Source organism: Mirounga angustirostris, unplaced genomic scaffold, assembly GCF_029215605.1.
Source record: "Mirounga angustirostris isolate CCGP_5_RB_7025 unplaced genomic scaffold, mMirAng1.0.hap1 SCAF_10, whole genome shotgun sequence".
In the NCBI taxonomy this organism is placed as follows: Eukaryota; Metazoa; Chordata; class Mammalia; order Carnivora; family Phocidae; genus Mirounga; species Mirounga angustirostris.
Window position 1 is genome coordinate 51,823,401 of NW_026991718.1, and position 24,984 is coordinate 51,848,384.

Sequence of the window (24,984 nt, forward strand, 5' to 3'; positions counted from 1 at the left end):
AGAGTAGATGACAAACCGGTTAAGAAAAGTTTTTGGGGCACCTGGGTGGCTCAGTGGGTTAAGCACCTGCCTTCAGCTCAGGTCATGATCTTGGGGTCCTGGGATGGAGCCCCGTATTGGGCTTCCTGCTCAGCGGGGACTTTGCTTCCCCTTCTCCCTCTGCCCCTCCACACTGTTCCTGTTTTTTCTTGCACCCTCTCTCTCAAGTAAATAAATAAATAAAATCTTAAAAAAAAAAAGTTTTCAACATATCTCAGTGTGCACAAAGCTCTTATAAATCAATAGCAAAACAAAAAGAAAATAGGCTAAAGTCATAGAAGAATAAATACTAATGACCTGTAAAACCCATAGAGAAAGGGTATTTACCTTATAATCTAGAAGACACAAATAGAAATGAGACATCATTTTTCAACTGTTAGATTGACAAATATTAAAAATAATATTGCTGGCGAGAGTTTGAAGAAACGAACTCATACTCTGGGAATTTAAATTAATACAGTCTATTTGGCAATATGTATCAAATTTGAAGTACACACACTTTTTTTTTTTTTTTTTAAGATTTTATTTATTTGAGAGAGACCGCATGAGTGGGGGGAGAAGTAGAGGGACAAGCAGACTCCTCACTGAGCGGGAAGCCTGACGCAGGGCTCAATCCTAGGAGCCTCACATCATGACCTGAGCCACCCAGATGCCTAACTCACTGAGCCACCCAGATGCTCCTGAAGTACACACATTCTTAAACCAGCAATCTGACTTCTAGGTATTTATCCCTAGGGCAATGTACAGGATATATTTATGAGGATATTTGTCACTGCAGAATTTATAAAACAATCAAAATGGCCATCAATAGGGGATTGGCCAAATAAACTGGTAAATCCATACAATGATAAATGAGATAAATCTATAATTATTGACACATAAAGATGGCTATAATATATACATGGAAAAATATATAGTATATGAATCTGTTTCAGTTGAAATAAATACAGCAATAGCTATGTGTATATATTTAAAAAAAATCATACAGCAGGGGCACCTGGGTGGCTCAGTCGGTTGAGTGTCCAACTCTTGTTTTCAGCTCAGGTCATGATCTCATGGCTCTGTGCTCAACAGGAAGTCTGCTTGAAGATTCTCTCCCTTTGCCCCAACCCCCCTTAAATAAATAAAAATAAATCTTAAAAAAATCACACAGCACATTGTTAACAGAAATTATCTTTTCTGATTCAGAAAAAAAAAAGGCATTTAAAAAATAGGAGGGACACCTGGCTAGCTCAGTTGATAGAACATGCGACTCTTGATCTCAGGGTTGTAAGTTCAAACCCCATGTTGGTTGTAGAGATTATTTGAAAAATAAAATCTTAAAAAAAAATAGGAAAAATGGGCTCCTGGGTGGCTCAGATGGTTGAGCGTCTGCCTTCGGCTCAGGTCATGATCTCAGGGTCCTGGGATCGAGTCCCGCATCGGGCTCCCTGCTTAGCGGGAAGCCTGCTTCTCCCTCTGCTTCTCTCTCTCTCTCTGTGTCTCTCATGAATAAATAAATAAAATCTTAAAAAAAAAAAAAAAAAGGAAATAGATTCTGACCTGAGGGTGGTGGGTGGGCCAAAACCACAGTTACATTATGCCAAGGTGTGTGTCTATCCTGTGAAGTTGGAAAATTACTCGTCATGACAGAAAGGGGGTAACTGGAAAGGAGAACCACTCTTCTAGAAAGGGGAGACAGATTTTTTTCTTGGAGTTGAATTTGAAAGGCCAGAGGTACATCCAAAAGGAAGTATTCTGTAGATTGGGGATTCCCATTTAGAGGAAAAGGTACTTCTAAAGTAAAGGCAATAAGTAAGAGTGGGACTCTAAATTTGACACCCTTGAGGTGTTTAGGGGAGGGGTGATCTTATCTTGGTTCTCCCTTTCTTGTTGGTAGTCTTGACAGACCCTGGAGAGGAGTGTGTGGCAGTGGTCTCAACTGGAACCTGAGAGTAGAGCTTGAGGAGAGGTAGGAGTGGGCAGTAATCACCATAATAAAACAACAGCCACAACATTATTTAAAGATCACTCTGCAATTTATGAAGGCCATTGTATAGTGACATGGCTAACAAAGTCCTGTATGCTGTGCATTATTTTTTTTCTTCTTTTATATGGACACCGAATCTCAATCAGAGAGTAGAATTAGGACTCAGACTCAGGTATTCAGGCCTCAAATTGCATTTCTCATATCTCCACTTTGCATTTCTTTGAGATGACTTTTCCAAGAAGGGAAAGACTAGAGTAAAAGTGGCAGTCTGGAGCTAGGGATACCCACAGTGAAGAGGTGGAAGGAAGAAGAGGGCCAGGGAAGATACCATGCTATTCACAGTCATCGTCCTGTCCTCTGGCCTTTGTAGGTCCTGACATTCCTCTAAACCAGAGAATGTGGGATGGTCTGTTGATTTAAGGGGGATAAAAAGTCCTAATCTGTTCATAAATAGCTTGAGGTGTTTTGGAAGTAAGGCTGGCCAGTTTGGTTACAGCAGAGTTAGTGGGGTGGCTTCGTAGTTTATTGAATTCTGGCTTCATTTTTTTGAAAGCAATACAGTAGAAGCATATTGACTGAGACCCATGAGGGAAGGGCTTGTCTGATTTAATTACATGAAAAAAATATATTTGTGAAGTCATTAAGTTTGGAATCACATGTTAATTCACTTATGCATGTATGCACTAACTAGTTGAGATCCTAAGAGGACCTGCTTTAATCAGTAGAAAAGCAGAAGTCTCAAGTTACTTCAGTTTTCCAACTGACAATCATATTTATGTAACTAGATATTTTAGCTAACCCATTCTGATAGCATAGAAGGCAGTTATCTCCAGTCAGAAATTCTGAACCAACAGGGTCCACTTTAGAGAGGTTCTTGGGCAATTGCTAGAGTGGTATCTGCTAAGAGTTCTGCAAGGCATTCTTGCTGCCCAGTGCTTGGAGCATGTGGCCAGTCAGAAAACTGAGGTTGAATGAATGAGTGAGTAAGGAAAGGACTGAAGGAATCTTTATCTCTGAGGCATGTTGAGCTATGTAGAACAATCTTTGTACTATAGTTTGACTTGGGTGGTTCTGGGACTAGTCTCATCACTTGGATTTTGTATGAGGGAGAGAGGAAACAAGTACCATGGGAAATTTCTGCTCTGTGAGCTGGTGACTCCACAGAGGAGGGATGTTTCCAAAATCAGTAAGCTGGTGTCCCTTGAGTCCCAGCCACATGATCTCTCCTTCTAAAAAGATCAGGCTGCTGAGAAAGACTATGGAACAAGTGAGGAGGCCCATGGAGGTAAGAGATTTCCTATTGGCAACCTGGATCTTACCCAAAGAGGGCAGCTACTTTATAAGTCCTCTGTGGGAGGCTCTTCACCACACTTCTTTTCTGCTTGGATTCTAAATTAGGAGCCTCTCTGGCTCATTGCTGGCTTCTGTGTACCCAGCCTGGCCCTGCCCTCTGGCTGTGTGCCATTGGCGATTTTTAGCCCTGCTGGAAATTACACCGTCTGTGAGGGTAAAGCAAACTGGGAGGTTCTGGCTCGGGCTCCAGAGGGACTGGAGCCTGTCACCTGGCCCTGCCCTGTGTTTCCTGGCATGCATTCCTGGCCACCTTTTTGCCCTTAGCACAGTCCTCTAAGCCCATAATTCTGCCTCAATACGGATTTAAGGACTGGCTTCTTCAGAGGGACTTTGGGGGGCAAGAATGTCAGTGCTTTGGATGAAGCTCCTGATACCAATCTCTGTGTCCTGCTTTAGGAGAATTATTGGTCTCACGTAGATGATCTAACAGTTATGTTGGGGGTGGTTGGAATATGAAGATTCTTCAGTATCACAAAAGGATTTACCACTGGGTTTCTTTAACCTGCTTTTCAAAATTGAACCTGCTTTTCAAAATAAAATTTGATTTTCACACTGTAAGTAGCGTGGAGTTATTTACATTAAAAAACCTTTGAGGGGCACCTCGGTGACTCAGTTGGTTAAGCATCCGACACTTCTTGATCCTAGGGTCCATGCTGTGTGTGGAGCCTACTTAAAAAAAAAAAAAAAAACTTCTGAGATTTTCTAGGCAAACTTCCTTGTTTCAGATATGAGCAAACTTTGGGAGGTCCAACAAGGGCAAAGCTGTGCCTTTGTTGAGGAGCTGACTTTCAGATTATCTGAAAGGAATTGGAGCAGAGGGGAGCAGACATTGTGTGAGAGGAAGTCTCAGTCCCTCCGGGAGGAGCATTTCTTGGGGTATTTTTTAGGTGAGGGAGTGGAAAGATGCATTCCTTCCCCTTGAATGCCCTGTTCACAACCCTTGGATTGGGTAATTCCTGGCTCATTGACTTTTACCTTAGTCCTTTCGGACTGAACCCAAAACGACATGGTAATACCTCAGTATTTGAAACTTTGCAAGGTACATTTAAGTAAGTGAAAACTTAAATTATAGGATATGAGTGACTGAATGTAACTTTATTAAATTCAATGTGTGAAAAAAGCCTTATGTTAAGTTAGCAAAATGTCAGTAGAGGTTCTTTAGGCAGCCTGATTTAATTAGTTGATTAGATTGATTAGATTAGAATTATCTGATCTATAATAGGTACTTGTAAATTCTATTCATTTATCAAATATTTATTAACTGCAGAGAGTTTTGTGATAACTCAAGATAAAGTGGTAAGGTATGACAGATATAGACCAATGCTGTGGGAACTCAGAGGAGAGATTGTTTCTAGTTTTTGGATCTAGAGAATCAGGATAGTTTTGGGAAAACAAACAGAACATTTCTTTGTTTTAAAGAACACTTTAAATAATCTTGCTTATACTCTAGTCAGAAGTAGTATTGATATGAAGATAAATCTCATTTATATTATTAAAATTTATTTATTTTCATTCATATTATTAAAACTGAATAGCAACATAATGTATTTCCTTTTACTATGCTTCTTTGCTAATCTCTAAAGCAATTTTTTCCCCAAGGAACAGACCTTTGGCAAGTAAGAGCAAGAGCAGTCCAATCTTTTACTAGGCAGTACCTCTGCAGCTAGTGAATGGAGGCAAGGCTATGGACAGAGAGGCCACTCTTACAAGAAGCTTATTTATGAAGTGAGGACAGTTCGTGAAGGGGCAACACAGGGCCTAGGGAGGGTTATTTATTTATTTATTTATTTATTTAAAGATTTTATTTATTTATTTGACAGAGAGAGAGAGACAGCAAGAGAGGGAAGACAAGCAGGGGGAGTGGGAGAGGGAGAAGCAGGCTCTCCGCCGAGCAGGGAGCCCGATGTGGGACTCGATCCAGGGACTCCAGGATCATGACCTGAGCCGAAGGCAGTCGCTTAACCAACTGAGCCACCCAGGCGCCCAGAAGAAAATTTTTTTTTTTTAAAGATTTTATTTATTTATTTGACAGAGACACAGCGAGAGAGGGAATATAAGCAGGGGGAGCGGGAGAGGGAGAATCAGGCTTCCCGCGGAGCAGGGAGCCCGATGCGGGGCTCGATCCCAGGACCCTGGGATCATGACCTGAGCCGAAGGCAGACGCCTAGCGACTGAGCCACCCAGGTGCCCCTGAACAGAAGAAATTAAAGTCATCTGCTGGAAGCAGGTGGGATAGTGGGGACAGTGACATGGTTTTTAAAATGTTGAGCTAATAGTGATCTGAAGACATGTAGGTGGATAGCTGAGTAGTGCTGAAGGCCCAGGTAATGTTGGAGATGATGACTTTCTAGAGGAAGAGCAGCCCTCATGACTTAATGGTTATTTTAGCAGTGTTCAGCAACTGAGGACATTTGTATTCAAATAGGGGCTATATTTTGTGATCCAACTGGAAGACTTGGAGTAAGAGGAGTCTAGAATATTGGTAGCAAAGTGGTTGTTGTCCAGGTGGTTAGGAGAAAGGAGTGACTCCAGAGGAGGACTGATAGGCAGCAAAATGATGGGGGTGGGTGTCAAGGGACTGGAAATCTCAATGAAGTTGAAAAATGAAACTGTAGCAGTAAAGACAAGGAGAGGTAGAAATATAGAAGGATATAGGAGGTCATGACCGGGCAAAGGTCTGACTTGGAGTGTAAAGGCACACTGTGATCACGGGGCCAAAGGTCTTGATGACCGAGAGGTCAGTAGCTGACAGCAGTGAGAAGGAGTGTAATTGTTTGGTATAGATGTTGGCAAAGGAAGGGTTTTTTTGTACGGTGGTAGGATAATGGCTTTGAAGCCACATTGAGACAGACCATCTGTTTTTCTTCTTGGTACCACTGGGTGCTGAAGAGTGATTTTATGGCAGAATGTTCATTGCCCAGAACCAAGTTCCTCAGGGAGTGGCAGGTTCCAACTAGTGGGGAAGGAGGCCAGAACCATCTTTTAGGCCTACATTTTGCACTGCGTGCCTAAATAGTGTGATGTTGGGGGAGAGGAGAGAGATTCTGGCCAAGTGGGACAACCTTCACAAAGTACTGGGCCTTTAGGCAGAGTTGGCCAGAATAGGGACTAAGTGCTCTTCGCAGGGAAAATCCCATTTGGCCATGATGGTTTTTTGAACTGTTCAGGATCAGATTGAGTCCGTGCTAATCTGTGAGAGGCTGAAGGGAAACTGAAGGTTTCTTGCTTAAAACTCCACGAGTCAATAGACTCTTGAAGCTTTCTATTCCTGTGGGGTCTGGAATTTATTTTTCCTTCCACAGTGACAGCAAATACTGCCCTAAAGCCCACACAGTTTGAAAGAGTCTGGAAATATTCAGATTTTTGTTTATAAAGATGTTTTTGGGTTTTTAATGGTTCAGGATTCTTTTGACATTGTTAGTACATGATTCCAAATGTTTAAGAAAGAGCCTCCAAATAGCTGGAAACAAACAAAGTCTTTACAATTCTTTCTGCTCGTTCTTTGCTTGATTCATTTACACCACCGCCCTAGCCAGATGTGAATAGCTCAGAAAATGATTCTTTAATCGGCCATTTCATCACAGGAGCTCAAGCAAGATTGTGTGGCGGCCAGCAGAAGAGGCTAGTGGCTCAGGGCTCGGGGTGTGCTGCTCCTGTGACAGTACTTTCTGAATAGTTTTAAACTGCTTTTGCCACATAAAAATGAGAAGCTTCTGTCTGGCAAAAGTCATGAACAAAGTTAGAAGACAGCTCACAGAATGGGAGGAAATTTCTGCAATATATGTAATAGGTGATGAATTAATATCTATAATCTATAAAGGGTTTCTATAAATCAATAAGGAAAAGACAGACCCAATAGAAAATGGGTAAGAATACAGTAGGTGAGACACAACAGGGTAAACTGTAATTTCATCTAAAAAAATGCTTATATCCATTTCATCCATTCCAGATGAAACTAGAATTTCATTTAAGATATGAGCAAAGACTTCTTTGGATAGGAATGTTCATTGTCTTGGTAAATATCCATGAATAGGGTACTATGAAATACTCTGTGGCTGTGAAAACTTTTTTTTCTTCTTTTGAATGAACACACATGTCCATGAGCGGGTTGGGGGCTGGGGGGCAGAGAGAGAGAGAATCTCAAGCAGGCTACACGCCCAGCACGGGGCTCGATCTCACAGCCCTGAGATCATCATCTGAGCTGAAATCCAGAGTCAGACACTTAGGGCGCCTGGGTGGGTCAGTCGTTAAGCGTCTGCCTTCGGCTCAGGTCATGATCCCAGGGTCCTGGGTTCGAGCCCCACATCGGGCTCCCTGCTCGGCGGGAGGCCTGCTTCTCCCTCTCCTACTCCCCCTGCTTGTGTTCCCGCTCTCGCTGTATCTCTCTCTGTCAAATAAATAAATAAATAATCTTAAAAAAAAAAAGTCAGACACTTAACCAACTGAGCCATTCAGGCGCCCCAGCTGTGAAAACTTTGAAGTTAACTTTCTCTATCAGTGAAAGGAGCAAGTGCAGAGGAATATGAATAGAATGTTCCCATTTACTTTTTAAAAACATTCCTATTTGATTTGGAATGTATTTATTCTGTTTTGAATTTTATAAAGGATTCCTATAGATTAAAAAATATTTAAGGTTGTATTCTTCTAATTACAATATTAATGAATGAAATGTCAACTTTTGTCTTCCCCTTATGTAAAAGATTTATTTAGTATTATAAATCTTAGTCTCTGAGAAGAATTTAGAGACTTTTCACTACCTTTCTCGTCCCAGAAACTAAAAAAAATTTCCTGAAGGAGGCTACTGGGCCATGGTGTCTACAGTTGTACTTCTTGGTGTGAGGAACAATGGAATTCAAAGCTCAGAATTCTTTTTTCCTAGGATTTGCTACATTTTGGTATTCACAGCCTTCTAGAACCTTTCTGCCTCCTGCTTATGAGGCAGTGGAAGGGGCTGAGACCTCCTCTGGTTGGAAGGCTTTGATGTTCCTTCCCTTGGAAGAAAAAGGAAAATTACCTGATAAGGCCCAGGTAGACAAGACTTAGAGCCAGCCTCAGTCTTGGGAGAAAACCTTCTTGCATTTGTCCTTGCCTCTTCTTTGGAGAAGGCTCTCAGCCAGTTTTAGTCTTGGTCTCAGGCCCCCACCAACCTAGGTGAAAGGAAACCTTGAAGCAGATAGCTTAGTTTTGCCTATTTCACTGGACTTTGAGGCTCTAGAACTCTAGCCTGGAAACAAGAAGAATTCCATCACAGGGTGGCACAAGACCAAAAAACCTCTTTGTCTTTCAAAGACAGGCAACACTTTTGGGACAGAAGCTCCGCTTTCCTTAATTACATTACTAGTGTCAGTAGACCCCAGTATGGGTGTGTGAGGATTGTATCAGACTAGTAACATAGGCTTTTCTGTGAGCTGGTGAGTTTACATAGAGTGGTATAATAGAAACCTATTTAAAACCAAAATTGACTCCAGCCAGTTCTTTTGAAAGAGGGGTGGCCTAATTCATATTCATAGGGGGAAAAAATCATTCCATTCTCTTCACCAGTACAGAATGGTGGTGCTGAGAGAGTGAAGTTCAAAACTTCCTTTTGTTCCTCAGTGCTGGTCAGGCGTGGAACCTGGAGTGGATAGTTCACAGTGGGGCTGACTCTAGGTATGGCGCATTGGATGTCAGAGGAAGGGGGATGGAGAGCTAAGTTGCTCTGAATAATATAAGGGGAATTTAGTTTCCTGAGCAAAGGGAAATACAAGCAGTGTCTGCAGAGGGTGAAGGAGCCACGGAGCATGGTAATGGTAACAATATAAAACCACTCTGTCTCTTCATAACTTTAGGAAAGTCTGATGAAGACACAGCGTTTCGATTCAGGTTGTGTATGTGTATTTTTTTCTTTTTTGGTAATGCATGGAAAAAGGGAACTGAGTCCCACCTCTGGGACAGCTCAGATCAGAAAGAAGAGATCAGCCTCAGTGAGTGAGATAAAAAAAATCCACCAGGAACTGGAGTCAGAACCAAAAGAGGCTGTTTAGAGCATTAGCTGCTGGGAATTTGCAGAAATTGTGGGAGGATCATTGGGTGGGGGGATCCAGGCCGATTTTAAAACATGCCCACAGACAGAGTGGTTGCAGCTGATTATTGTAGTGCTTGCTGTATAACTCATAGAATGTTTAGCCTTGATCCTCCCGCAGGGTCCTTCTTATGGAGGTCTATTTGTTAGATGTTCCAGGAATTACCCTGATACTCCTCTTTCTGCCCAATGGAAGCCATTCGCAGTTCAGACTCCAAAAGGGAAGCAAAACTTCCCAACAAAGGGCTTCTTATTCCCTTTCCTCCCTATAATTTACACAGACCCTGTGATGCTGGTCAAAGAGCAAGAGAACTGCAGCTTTGCTGGTCACACCAGCACTGAGTAGGGCACATCATTTGGGAGTTAAAGGGAGGCAGAAAAGTATTCCACAAAGTATTGGGACTTGGAGACTGCTCTGAGTAAGTAAGCAAATATTAAGACTCCAGTAAGTGCCTCAGAGCAAGAAGCCAAGGTCTCTGAGCAGCTGGAGTAGGACCAGGGCAAATCCAGCTAGTGTCACACTAAACGAGAACTCTTGCTCACTTCTTAGGGAGGAACACCCAATGGATGGAGGAACATATGGTATAGTCTGAAAATCCACTGTAATTCCATACTTAGAGGACAATAGAGATTAGTGGACTTGGACTGCCCAGCATGCATTCTCTCTTCTTAGGTGAGAGCATATTGATTGTCCTTTGGGAGGGCCATGTCCTTCTCTCTTCTCAGACTGGATTCTGGTGGGGTCAGGTCTATCCCTTGGCTCTAGATGGAGGACACATGACTGCCAATCAGAGAACAGCAGTTGACGTTGGTATGGTCTCAAATCCAGGCCAATTAAGGACTCTGGAGTTTTGTTGGAACTATTAAAAAGTGAGTTCTCATTTTTTTTTCCCAACTGAGTTGCCAAGCCTGTAGAATGGGCATAATTCTGAGGCTGCAAGTGGTCATCTTTTTTTTTTTTTTTAAGATTTTATTTATTTATTTGAGACAGAATGAGAGAGAGAGAGCACATGAGAGGGAGGAGGGTCAGAGGGAGAAGCAGGCTCCCTGCCGAGCAGGGAGCCCTATGCGGGACTCGATCCCGGGACTCCAGGATCATGACCTGAGCCGAAGGCAGTCGCTTAACCAACTGAGCCACCCAGGCACCCCTGCAAGTGGTCATCTTGACACCCCAGGGGGAGTGCTGAAGCCAGCACAGGTGAAAGCTGAGTTGTGAGTTGGAGACAGAGCCTAGGTGGCATCTTTGGAGCACCTGGATCTGACCATGCTTTATGCTAGGCTCATTCTGGCCATTTACATGAGTCCAGGCTTTCCTGTTTTATTTTTGAAAGTGTGATTGGGATATTTGTCACCTGCAGCCAATAGAGTCTTAATTCATGTTATGAATTGTATATAGTTCTCATAACAAAGTGTGGTTTGGCCTTTCTCATCAGACCCTTTTGTCTTAAAGTACTGAATTGTAAGTTTGTTATATGAACCAAATGAGACCATACATATAAAGAACTTAGCATTATCCTCTGTACATAGGAAAAAACCCAGTAAATATTTACTACAGGAAGCAAGGAGGCGGGGAGGAGGAAGGGAAGGAAGATCAGATGCTGAATTAAAAGGACCCTGAATCCCTAGGGTAATATTCTAGGAACCCTCAGGCCCTATCAGGTCCCTCTGATCTAAATGCCCCTAGTGCCCTACACGTTACCTTCCATAAGCCTTTATCATGGTTTGTAATGATATGTTTATGTAATATTTTGGTTAATGTCCATCTCTCTCACTGAACTGGCAGTTTTATGAGGGCAGTGATTTTGCTCACTCTTATGTCCATAGCAGGTGGTTAAATGTGTGGCATTCAGCAAACATTTTTTTTTTTTTTGAGCGAGAGAGAGAGAGAGAGAGAGTGTGTGTGTGTGTGTGTGTGTGTGTTGGGGGGGGAAGTGAGGGGGTGAGAAGCGGTGGGGGCGGGGAGAGGGTAGGGGAAAGAATCTCCAGCACACTTCCTGCAGAGTGCAGAGCCCTGCTCAATCTCATGACCCCAGATCATGACCTGAGCCAAAACCAAGTCAGACTTTTAACTGACTGAGCCACCCAGGTGCCCCTCAGCAAACATTTTTTGAAGGAATTGTCACCCCGTAGGTACCCAGATTGGACTGGCTATCCTCAATTATTGGGGATGGGACTGTGGCAGAATTGGCAAAATCAGGGAAAGCATTCTCTGTCCCCTCTGTATCTCCTACACTAGCGATATCCGCATCACACATACAGACAATTTTGTCTTAATGAGATAATTTTGATTTGGTTGTGAAATCTGGAGAGGCGGGAAAATGTTCCCTTCTTTCTTCCTAGAATTTTTGTTTCGTCTAATACCTAAATTGATATAAAATAGATTGCAGGAGAAAAACAAATTTTGTATGTATGGGAGCCCCATAAAAATATGAGGCCCAAAGGGCAGTCAAGTAATTGAAGTTTTATATAACATCCTGAGCTAAGGGAAGAGGTAGAGGTCTGGGGATACAAAGGGAAGGAAGGCCATTCACAAGAGGAGATGTTTGGAAAAAAAAAGGTTGTCCTTTTGTGCAGATAAGTTTCTTAGGTAAAAAGGTATCTCTGCTAATGGTGTCCAGGTATAGGCCCCCTTCCAATGTAAATTTAGGCAGTTGAGGGGGGAGGTAAAGAGCTTTTCCTAAATTTGCTGTGTTTTGATTGCTTTTAGTGCAGAAAAATCCTTATGCCAAAGAGACATATTTTGGGGTGGCAGAATCTGCTCCCCTTCCAACCCTTTACCAAATCTCTAGTTATTATATTTTTATTGGCTCATTTTATTGAAGAATTGAATAGTATGGTGGATGGAAATAAATGGAAAGCAGAGGAGTAGGTCAGGTCTCTGTGATTCACAAGCAGTCTTCCTTGCTCCTGTGTCTTAATGAAATCATACATTTAACGGGATAGTCCACTCTGAGTAAGGCTTGCTCAGGAGTGTGTTGGAGGCTGTTTGAAGATTCCAGGAAATTGAAGAGGGATGCGGATGCTGGAGACTTCACTCTTAGCAAGGAACAAAAGCAGTTAAAAGGTGGCCTGGGGAGGGCAGGTAACCTGAAGCTCACTCCTTTAGCCCTGGTGTCTGGGCCCAGCGGGAGCTCCAGGCATCCCACCCAACCCCCTGCCTGGATACACAAAGCAGCCTCCTTCCAGCTTAGGCTATGGTTCATCCCTTCCCCCAAGCCTGCTTTCCCTGAGGTGGGGAGAGTGTTTCCCAGGGCCCATGTGACTTCCACTGGCAAGTGACGATTACAGACGGTTTACCAGTCAGTAAAACTGCCAAAGGCTTTTGTGCTGTAATAATCCTTTTCCTGTTTAAAACTCTGGGGATTTTCTACTCTTGCCAGTAGTTTCTCAAGTCAGCAATTATGTTGTGGATTATGTAATGGCTAGGTATTAAAAATAGAAAAGACCAGAGTTTGCATCTATTTTAACTAAATCAAAACAGAGCAGAGGGAGGGGAAAGGAGGAGAGGGAGAGACCAGAGGAGAAGGGAAAAAGAGATTACGTGACAAGAAGCAGCGCGATCCCATCATGTGACTGGGCAATCCAGCCCACAATTTACCGTGCTCCTTTCCTGCCATTCTTGGCCCAAGGGGCTGTACTCCTGTCCTTGGCCTCCCCCAGGGAGAGGACCCTGCGGAGAATTCCTTTATTCCTCAGCTCAGCCTTCGGTGTTTGCCTGCCTCTGACAGGCAAAATGACTAAGGGTTGGAGGGAGGGATTGATTTTGATGTGATTAAAAACTATTTGCTATGAAAATGCACTTTTATTATAGATACTCCCAACCCTCCAACTTCCCCACCCTCACTCCTCTTCCCACTGGATTGCCATCCCTAGGCCCTCATCTAGGAATTCCAAGGCTGCCGTTCATTGTTCTAATGTGACTTCTCACTAATCCTCCACCTTCAGCCCGAGTTGAGATCTTTGTGTTTTTCCGGGAACTTACTGAGTAACTTTAAGGGCCCTCTAATGAAATTTTAGGTGCCAGGTGGTCTGGAATAGGGGGGATATTTTTGGAAGGGGGACTTCTTCTAAGGGCCTGACAGATCACATCAAAATATACCAGGCTTCTACTGTGTCACCTCCAAAGTCCCTCACTCCATCCTGCATACAGAGGCAGCTGCAGGGGGAAGTCTTGAGTTAATCACCTCTAGCCCTTGGGCCTACATAGTGCACATGCTGAGCAACCTGATTTAGTAGGTCTCCGGTTGCAGGGGCTGGTGGGTACTTTGAAGAAGCAGCTTACTGTTTCTGAGTATTGAACCCAAATAGGTTTGGTGGGGTTAGGGAGAGAGACCTGGAAGTCTAGACCAGCAATAGAATCAGTAACAGGCAATATTAGAAAGCTGTGTCCCATTGTTACTTCCATCACACTTCTTCCTCAGAGTCTTCCTCTGAACTGAGGTGGAAGAGTGCCAACTGCTCAGAGTAACCCTGGTCCTAGCTTCACCCAGCACTGCCCAGACTAGTGGAAGTACAGTGAAAGGAAGAGAACTCTAATTTGGGGATTATAGGCATAATTTCACTGGATAGGTAGAGGGGGTGGGGACCTTCCTTAGGGCCTTTCAAATCATAATACCAACCTGGACTAGGAAGTGCCTGTGACTCGGCACCTCTTTTCTTACTCTTGTAGGTTTTCAGTTCTCTGTTGGGGATTCCTATCTGCGTTGTCCTCCAGAGGCTGACTTTGGTAAGGACCACCAAACATCTGGTATGGTACAGATTTTAAATTGTTCCAACCCACCCTATTAAATGCACTTGAACATGCTTAGTCAACTGGCCTTGGGCGTGGTCAGTGTCACTGCAGCATCGGTTTTCTGTTTTCTGTTTTCTGTTGTCTGACAGGCTGGCTACTGCAGACCCAGGTAGTCAGCAGAAGTTGTAGGTCACGGTGAGTATCTGTCCTCTACAGCCCATCCCACCCCTGAGGCTTTGAGTAAGGTTAGGAGTCCACTGAAGCACCTGCCCTAGGGGCTGTTAGGGGCTAGGGTCAATCGAAGGCTAAAGCATTGCAGGGTCCACCAAGGAACCTTTTCTTTCTAAACTCAACTTTCTGTTGTGGCCTCCTTCCCACTCCTACTCCCCACGACCTCACAATTTGACCACAGCAATGTTGTATACATTGGTCATTCCCATCCTGAAGATCACCTTTTCTGTCATTATTATAACATTTAATTGATTTCTACCCCCAACACACACACACACACACACTGTCATGGTGGTGCTTCTGGTGTCTGTTGCTTGAGATAATGCTAGTGGTCACAAGCTGGTGTAGACAGAGTAACACATTTTAACAGATTTAACTTTTATTCATCCAACTGACAAATCAGAGACACAGTAGTGCTTATATGTGTTGGACATTCAATTGGGCCACAGACAGTGTAAGGTATAAAGGATAGATCTGTTGCATTAACTCCCAGTAACAGGGCTCAGAGCTAGACAATTACTTCCCTTTACTGCACACACCATCACATTCCTTGGACCCCTTCTCTATCCCATTCCAACATCAGACTCAGAAATGAATTTGGGGATGTTGGGTTGTGATCCCAGGGTCCCGGGATCAAGCCCCATGTCGGGCTCTCTGCTCTCTGCTCGATGGGTAGTCTGCTTCTCCCTCTCCCTCTGCCTGCTGCTCCCCCCGGCTTGTGCTCTCTCTCTCTGTCAAATAAAAAATATTTTATTTATTTATTTGAGAGAGAGATAGTGAGAGAGAGCATGAGTGGGAAGGAGAGGGAGAAGCAGACTTCCTGCCGAACAGGGAGCCCAACGTGGGGCCCAATCCCAGGACCCTGGGATCCTGACCTGAGCTGAAGGCAGGCACTTAACCAACTGAGCCACCTAGGCGCCCCATAAATAAAATCTTAAAAAAAAAAAAAAAAGAGTTTGGGGAATGAACCAAGACAGGCTGAGGGTTAGGCTTCAGGCCTCCACATATTTGCTGCAATTCCTGTGGCCAGAAGTACCAGGTGGTGGGCATGGGAAGTGGGCTGGATGTGGGGAGAGGTGGTGTAGCACCTGATATGACTCCAGCCACACCTGGAGCTCCTGTGTCTTCCAACAGAAGATGGGGGAGAGGAGGTTGGGAGAGGGAAGAAGAGGAGAAGGAGAGGGGAGGAGGGAAGGAGGAATCAGGTAAGGGAAGAGGGGATTATAGGCTGACACTTTGGGCTAGGCAGAGGCATCTTAGTGCCCACCTGGGACTGACAGGGCAGGTGGAATCTCTTGTTGAAGGTGCTGAATCTTGTGGAAGCAAGCAGGGGATGTCTTGGCAGCCTGGTATAGCCTGGTAATCTGACTTCAGGCCAACCAGGGTTGCCAAACAAGGGGCCATGCTAACACCTCCTCTGTATTCTCAGCACCCTCTTCCATCCAGGTAGGCCTAGGTTCCAAAGACCCATCTCTTGTGTCACAAAAGATGACCAAGGAAGGAACTCACTAGCACTTACTTCCCTGAGGGGTTTGCATTTAAGAGAGACCCCAAAATATTACTTCTACTACTGCTATATAAATTTTACTATAACTGTTACTTCTCTAGTCAAGTAATTTGGTAGTTTAAAATTTTTATCAAGGGGCATCTGGGTGGTTCAGTTGGTTAAGCATCTGCCTTCGGCTCAGGTCATGATCCCAGGGTCCTGGGTCCTCAGGGGAGAGTCTGCTTCTCTCTCTCCCTCTGCCCTTCCCTCTGCTCATGCTCTCTCTCTCAAATAAATAAAATCTTAAAAATATATATATTTTCTCAAAATTTAAAAATTATTAGCATAAAATGTTCATAGTCTTGTTTTTATATCTCTACTGTACTTTATTTTCCCTTTTTCATTCCCAATATTGTATATTTAATGATTCATGCTTTTTTCATGATTAGTTTTGTTAGACTTCTGTTTTGTAAGAACTAGCTTTTGTGTTATATCTGTTGTTTGTTTCTCTTTTATTTCATTAACTTCTTAATCATTTTTAAAAGATTTATTTATTTATTTTGGGGGGCACGGGGTGGGGGAAGGGGCAAGGGAGAGGGAGAGAGAGAATCCCAACACAAGGCTCAATCTCACAACCCTGAGATCATGACCTGAGCCAAAATCAAGAGTTTGATGCTTAACTGACTGAGCCACTCAGGCACCCCACTTCTTAATCATTTTAAAACCAGTTTTGGAATTGAAGAGCAATACAAAGGGTCACTTTTTCTTACAAACTATTACAAAAAGATCAGTTACCCAAAAGAATGAACAGAGGTTTAAAAGAAGAAATGTGGCTTATAAACGTAAGAGAAGACTTTACATGTAAAATAATGCATCTTTAATGATGGACCTCTAGGCTTGAGTGGGGAAGAGAGGCATCATAGAGTTAGTGCCCAGTGGAAGGAACCCAATGCTTCTGCCTGCCCTCCCCATCTTTTGTTTACTGGTTGGTGTCAGGCAAGACACAGACCTCTGTTTCCTCCCCTGTAAATAGTGACTAATACAGAAAACCCCACCTGCCTTACTTGCTTCATTGGCTGTTGTATCAAATCAGATACTGAATGTGAAGGAGATGACACCTGAACTCCCACTGAGCCCTCTGCCCCCAGTCTGTCTTCTCCCACAGGTGGCAGTAGGAAGGGGGTGTGGAGGAACCCAGCCTACCCTGGCAGGGTTAGTTACCAGGCCGTGGCCCTTAAAGGAACATTATTTTGAAGGGAAGGAAAGGGTCTTATTCTCTACGTAGCTCACTGTACCTGCTGTCTCATCTCTTCTTCAGCTAAGTTTTATTTTTTATTTTGTTTTATAATTCTATATTTTACGGAGAAGTGCATGGGAGGGGTGGGTGTGCTAGAAATAAGCTCCTAGAACTGGGAGGCAGGAAAGGGTGGTCTATATTAATGGTTCTCAAGTGTTTTGGTCTCAGGACCCTTTTACACTTTTAAAAATTATTGAGGACTTCAAACACCTTTATTTATGTGGGCTGTAGCTGTAGATATTTACCATAATACAGATATGGAAACAAATATTAGAAAAAGACTTTAAAAGTATTTATTATGTAAAAATAACAGTAATAAGTCCTTTACATGTTAACATACTTTTTATAAAAATATATTATCTAAAATGAAAAAATTCAGAGAGTCATTATTTTACAGTTTTGTAAATGTCTTTAGTGACTGGCTTAACAGAAGACAGTTGGGTTCTTGTATCTGCTTCTTTACCAGTCTATCATGATACGTTGCTTTGGTTGGAGTAGATGAATAAAAACCCACTTCATACAGATTCGTAGCTGTAAAAAGTAGGAGTATTTTTAGTAGCCTTTTCAGATAGTTGTGGGTATCTTCTTCGATATTTCACCAAAACTGGACAAATGGCAGTTTCTGAAAGGTAGTTGCAATGTGAGATCTGAAACCATGTCATTGAACTTCTCATCCTCAGCTATATTAAACTCCATTGATTTGTCTTGCACTTTGAATGGTTCTTTAGTTCATGCTTGAGACATTATGCATTGGTCGTTTGGAAAATAATGGCTCAGTGATTTATGGAGATCTTCCCAATGTAGACACATTTCAATCCATAGTATTACATTCCTAGTATTACCACTGATGTCATCAGCAAAGTCTTTAAGTACCAGGAATCTGTGAAGCTCATGGTGTGGAGACAAGTTTTTAAAATCCTAATTTTCGGGGCACCTGGGTGGCTCAGTTGGTTAAGTGGCTGCCTTCGGCTCAGGTCACGATCCCAGGGTCCTGGAATCGAGTCCTGCATCGGGCTCCCTGCTCAGCAGAGAGTCTACTTCTCCCTTTCCCTCTGCCTGTGGCTCTGCCTACTTGTGCTCTCTCTCTCTCTGTCAAATAAATAAATAAATAAAATCTTAAAAAAAAAAATAAAAATAAAATTCTAATTTTCACTTGCCAGATCAAATTTTATCATTGGCAAAAAATACTGTCAGTTTTCCTTGATGTGACAAGCTCACTTCATTAATTTTTGAGAAAATGACTGCCAAAGGCCCACATCTGAGTAATCATAATTTGTCAGTCGTTCTTTCCTTTTTTTTTGGGGGGGGGTCATTTTTCTAATAAAAATGTTTCATGAAAAAAGGAGGTGGTTCATTTCTCAAAGCAAACAATCACATAAATTTATCTAGTACTTTGGTATGTAGCAGAAGTGCTTTATGCACAGACTATTAACAAAATATACTCACGGTAATTTTTTTTTTTTTTTAAGATTTTATTTTTAAGTAATCTCTACACGCAACACAGGGCTCAATCTCACAACCTTGAGATCACGAGTCACAGGCCAGCCAGGCACCCCAAGGGTCATGTTAAAAAATCAGTAATTATTATTCTATCATGGGCATTCTTATGAGAAGCTAGCCTTTTTTTAAACCAAAGTGCCTGGGGAGCAGAATATGACTTCACTGATTTGTGCTAAGTCCCCAGCAGTTTTATCAACTGTTGCTTTTTTTTTTTTTTTTTAAGATTTTATTTATTTATTTGACAGAGAGAGACACAGCGAGAGAGGGAACACAAGCAGGGGGAGTGGGAGAGGGAGAAGCAGGCTCCCTGTAGAGCAGGGAGCCCGATGCGGAACTCGATCCCAGGACCCTGGGATCATGACCTGAGCTGAAGGCAGTCGCTTAACCAACTGAGCCACCCAGGCGCCCTACCAACTGTTGCTTTTGTATTATCAGTTCAAATGTCAACTAAGTGAGTACTGCAAAAAAGTCTTGGTATTTTTCTTTAAGATTTTATTTATTTATTTGAGAGAGAGCACATGAGAGGGGGAGGGTCAGAGGGAGAAGCAGACTCCCCGCTGAGCAGGGAGCCCGACGCGGGACTCGATCCCGGGACTCCAGGATCATGACCTGAGCCGAAGGCAGTCGCTCAACCAACTGAGCCACCCAGGCGCCCCAAGTCTTGGTATTATTATAAAAATGTTCTTTGCCTCTTGGGCCACACCAGAAGGGTCTTCGGGACCCCCAGGACTCCAGGGATCATAATTTGAGAGCCACCAATGTGTGTGATCATGGGCAATAATAGTCGGTGGCTTTGAACACCTCAGTATCCCTAGACCTCAGTTTTCTCAGCTATTAAGGGGAGCCGGGGCTGGGGCCAGCTCTGTCTCTACGTACTGTTAGACCCTGTTTACTACTCCTTGAAGCCACTTCTCCCTTGTAATAACAGCTCTCTTCTCCCTTCCCATCTTATATCTCCTTTCCCTTCCATAGCCCCCCCCCCCACCTCTTACAGGTGGGGATCCTCCTTATTGTTTTCCCTCCTCCTTTGCTCCCTGGGTTATCTTATCCCCTCCTTGATCTTTAATAATCCCCTGTAGGCTGACAGCTCCCAAATCTCTATCTTCAGTCAAGATGTCTGTCCTGGGCTCTAGTGCTATGATTCCAGCTGCCCTTGGGACCTCTCCACCTGTATGCCCTACAGGCATGTCAAAGTCAACATGTCTAAACTGATTTCATCATCTTCCCCAACACATTGCCTCCTCTTCCAGAATAGCCAGTCTTGGTTAATCTGTCATCTACCTACCGCTTAAGCCAGAAGCCCAGGAGCCCTCCTCTCCTTATCTGATCCCCTCACTTCCCTCATCTAATCACCCAAGCCTATCAGTGCTGCCTTCTAAATATTTTCTCAATCTTTTTCTGCTCTCTAGTTCTACCACCACTGCCTCAGGTCAGGCCCTCGTCACTCCTTAACCAAACTATTGCATGAGCTGTCTCCCCGGTCCCCCTGTCTCCCCTTTCCAACTTGTAATCTGCAGCTCTGGCTGGAAACCACAAGACTGTCTTCTCACAGGCTTTGTTGTTGTTGTTTTGTTTCCTACTAAATAAATACATATTGAATACTTATCATGCCAGGCCCTGTGTGGGGTGCTGGGGATAGAATACAGAACACAACAGATGTAATCCTTGGCCTCCAGCACTCACAATGTATGAGGGGACAGAAAAAAGTACAGGGCACAGGTAATCAAGACACAGCGTGATGGGGAAGGAAGAGAGGGTGGTGCGTGGGAGCTTCTACAAGCCTGAGCTGAGGGCTAGCTGTGTCCAAGAGGTGGTCAGGGAACACTTCCTGGAGGAAGCAGCACTCTGAGACTGCACACTCGGTGGGAGTTAGCTAGGAGTGGTAGGAGTGTGGTGGTGAAAAATTTGCCTGGTAATGTGTTCATCTCATTTCCCTGCATAAAGCCCTCTTCTGAGCTTCACCATTGCCAGCAGGATAAAGTTCAAATTCCTTATCATGGAACACAGTCTGGGTGGCCTCACTGACCACTCCCCTGTATTGAGTCTGAGGTGCTTTCAGATAGTTCCCCCAGTCTCTGGCTAGCTCCCGCACAGCTCCAGGCCTTTGCACATGCAGTTCCTCATGCCATCCACCCTTCCCACCCACTCTGAACTACCAACGTCAGTTGACTCAGGAGCCCTTCCCTGACCCCTCCCATGTAGACTTTGTGGCTCCCTCTCTGGTGCTCCCCGCCTGTGCACACACCTGGACACCTGTGCACTCATCACATCATTAAGCTTGTCCACGTGTATCTCTGACTCTTGCTCCTACCTGCCAGTGCAGAATTCCAGGTCTTGCCTACCTCCCACAGCCTCACCCCGTGAGCATTTTGGGCGTCCCCAGGGTGTGTGTCTCCCATGTGCTGGTGGATAAGGTTAGACAGCTACACCCTCCCACTCCCAGCTATCTTTTCCCCTCCTCCACTCTGCAGCCTCCCTTTGCCCCTGCCACACCCCATGAAGATATCAGTTCTGCTGGACATTGCCCCACCCATTAGACACCCCACGCCTGCTGGGAGCCACTGCCACTCCTGTTGGCATGAGGTCAGCTGGCTCCTCTGTAGGAGCAGGGCTGTGAGGCTGCTGGTGCCCCCATTGCTTTATAGGGTCTTGAGGTTTGGTCCCATGGGTGTGTGTCCATCAACTACTGCTTCAGCTCAGGATTACTTCCTCCTTCCACTGAGCAAAGCTTTGGCCCCGGGTCAGTTCACTGTGCTCTTCTCCTTCTTCCCTTAGAAAGAATTCTTTTTCCTAACAAGTCTCTCAGCCCTTCATGCAAATACACTCCCCCAAGGTTCTGCTCTTCAGTAGGCTAAACAGGTGTGACCTGCATCACCCTCCAACTCCAGCCTGGAGGGAAAAATATATATGTATTTATATGTTTCAAATAGTAGATGATATATGCAATACTGAATAGAGCTTCATCACTAAAATACAAAAGCAGTTTAGAAATACATACAATAAAAAGGTAAAGCTCCCTTTCTAGCCCTTGCCCTGTCTTAAAAGCTTACCCTACTGGTAGACACTGTTAATTCTTTGGTGGGAATGTTCAGACTTTTTGCTCTGCATTTACACATCTGCGTGGCTGGCATAATATTTGAGAAATTAATCACTTTCCTCCTTGTGGATTTTCCCCTTTCCCACTCTCACATCCTTGGAGCTCATTTCCTCCTGAACTAGCTCCCCAGATTAGAAATTGGAATCAAGTTTCAGGTGTCTCTGGCTTTTGTGTGCCAAAAGCTTATGCTCTTAGGAGAACTTTAGGGTTTGTGGAATAGCTCATTGAAGGAAAAGGATTCTTTTGCACACACTGAATACCTTGACTAGAAACAAGAAAGAAGAAGGATTTCACCTGGAGTGGAAAGACCCCCAACTCTTTGCAGAGCTCTCCTCCCCAGACAGGCTTGGGGCAGGAGAGACAGGGGAGAAAGATCTGTGGTCTCCAGAGTCCCACCTTGCCTTCTAGCAGATCACCTGGGCAGGCAGGAGTGAGATTCCAGAGAGTGGCGGCCACGTGGTGGGACCGCATGTTGGGACCAAGCTGTAGGGACACGGGCAGCCTGGTCCAAGATTCTTGGATGCCCATGGGTGGCAGAGAGTGGCAGAGGCTATTGGATATGGCTTCAGCCAGCTTCACAGCCACCTCCTGTGTTCCATGCTGGCACTTCTCAGTATTCTGGAGAACTCAGACACACCTAGAGTTGAGTTTCCTATTGGCACAATGGAAGCTGACCATAAACATTGAGTTGAGTTATAGAAACTAAAGTTTGGTGTCCTGCACACTTGAATTTGTGAACCGAGATTCATTCCTGTGGCTTGTGCTATTCATATTCTGCTACTTTTGAAAAAAAAGTGCAATATATCTTAAAAATGTTTCCACATCAGTAGATATAAATTTATCTTGTTCTTTTTTAAAAAACAATATTAGGGGGCGCCTGGGTGGCTCAGTTGGTTAAGCGACTGCCTTCGGCTCAGGTCATGATCCTGGAGTCCCGGGATCGAGTCCCGCGTCGGGCTCCCTGCTCAGCAGGGAGTCTGCTTCTCCCTCTGACCCTCCTCCCTCTCATGCTCTCTGTCTCTCTTTCTCTCTCTCTCAAATAAATAAATAAAATCTTAAAAAACAATATTAGGGACGCTTGGGTGGCTTAGTCAGTCACTGTCTGCCTTCAGCTCAGGTCATCATCCCAGGGTTCTGCGATTGAGCCCTGCATCAAGCCCCACACGGGCTCCTTGCTCAGTGGGGAGCCTGCTTCTCTCCCTGCCTGCCATTCCCCCTGCATGTGCTCTCTCTCTCTCTCTCTGACAACTGAATAAATAAAATCTTAAAAAAATATATTATTTTCAAAAACATACATGCTCACAGAAAATTTTAACAGTACCAAAGGAGAAAGCAAAAGTTCTCCAGTCCTCTGTTCCTACTCACTAGATAAAACTATTGCTAACAGCTTCTTTTTTTATTTTTTAAGATTTTATTTATTTATTTGACAGAGAGAGCACAAGCAGGGGGAGCGGCAATCAGGAGAGGGAGAAGCAGGCTCCTCACTGAGCAAGAAGCCCGATGCAGGGCTCAGTCCCAGGACCCTGGGATCATGACCCGAGCTGAAGGCAGACGCCTAACCGACGGAGCCACTCCGGTGCCCCGCCAACAGCCTCTTGATGGTTCTTCTAGAAATTTTTCTATGCAGATAAAGACATTTATCCATTTCTATAGAGCTCTTTTTATATACAAATAATCCCAAACTATATATACTTATCTGCAACATATTTGATTATTTAGCAATTTGATCTTATTAAATGAATTCTATCATTTAAGTAGATATAGTTCAACTTCATTTCTTTTAATGATGCCCAGTATTCTATAGACTAGATGTGCCACATGTATGTAACCAGTTGATTGGCATAAATTTCCAGATTTTTAGCTATTACCAGTTAAGGGCACAATGAACATAATAATATCTAACATTTGTTGACCATAGACCTTATTCTTTGCATGTAGTAAGTCACATAACCCTTGTAATAGTCCAGTGACATAGGCCCTATTATTGCCCCTGCTTCACAAATGATTGAATTAAGTCACAAGGAGATCAGTAACTTTCCTATAGTCACCATCTGGTAGGTGGTAGATCTGGGATTTGAACAGGGCAGTGAAGTCCCAAGCCTGTACTCTAGATTAGGACACCACAGGCCCTGTGTAGATGCTGTGCACCTGGCTAATATAGCCATAGAATACATCTGTAGCAACTCCTGGGTCAAAATAAGTGCATGTCAAGTTTTAATAGTGCTATGTGGTCAGGAGGTTATTTTATGAAAAGAGTAGTGTATTTCTTTTCATAATCAAGTGCAGAGCCTGCTTGTTTCCTGAGAACAGAGGGGCTGCAGAGGCTCCTGTGCCCAGAGGCCTCACTAGGTGAGAGCATGTTTTCTGCCATGGCCAAGGCTTTAAGTTTGAATCCTATATGGCCTTCTCCCCTCTGGGCTCGACAGGGCTCTCTCTAATTAAGGCCACAGACACAAGCTGCCAGAGAAGTCAGCTCCTGGACTCCCTTTCTCTCTGTACCCTCTTAGTCTCTCAGGGGTGAGGGTCCCTCCCAATTAGAATGGCCCCAGTTTCCCATTCCATCTGCAGGGAGAGAAAATGGCAGCTATCTACAGAGACGGAACTGGCCACTCTTTACTTCCCCACCTGCAGCTCCTACATCAAACCGCAAGGGGCCCCATTGTGGGACCTTCAGTCCGGGATCCATACCAGACCTGCTCAGAGTGTGTGGCATAGCTTCTTTTCTTTACAGTGGCTTTTTTTTTTTTAAGATTTCATTTATTTATTTGAGAGAGAGAGAGCACAAGCAGGGGGAGGGGTGGACAGAGACAGAGAAGCAGATTCCCCGCTAAACAAGGAGCCCAATGTGGGGCTCAATCCCAGGACTCCTGAGATCATGATCTGAGCCAAAGGCAGCCACCCAACTGACTGAGCCACCCAGGTGCCCCCCTCCCCTTTTAAGGTAAACTCTACACCTAATGTGGGGCTTGAACTCATGTCCCCGAGATCAAGAGTCAGGTGCTCTAGGGGCACCTGGGTGGCTCAGTAGGTTGAGCGTCTAACTCTTAATTTCGGCTCAGGTCATGATTTCAGGGTCGCAAGATTGAGCCCTGCATCAGGCTCCGTCCATGCTGGGCATGGAGCCTGCTTAAGATTCTTCTCTCCCTCTCCCTCTGCCCCTCCCCTCTAAAAAAGGAGTCCATGCTCTACTGAGTCAGCTGGGTGTCCCCTGACAGTGGC

General features: G+C 44.2%; 1 protein-coding gene across 50 annotated transcripts in view; it reads left to right on the top strand.

The window, feature by feature from the left end:
- The window catches only part of ASPRV1 (aspartic peptidase retroviral like 1), a 110,961-nt gene that overhangs the window by 40,937 nt on the left and 45,040 nt on the right, over positions 1–24,984 (top strand). For 5 of the 50 annotated variants that reach the window (XR_010405603.1, XR_010405610.1, XR_010405629.1 and 2 more), the window contains exon 8: positions 14,092–14,148. The exons of the other annotated variants lie outside the window; for them this stretch is intronic. The gene's annotated coding sequence lies outside the window, so the exon portion shown is untranslated. The remainder of the gene's footprint in view (positions 1–14,091; positions 14,149–24,984) is intronic. 50 annotated transcript variants of the gene reach the window in all.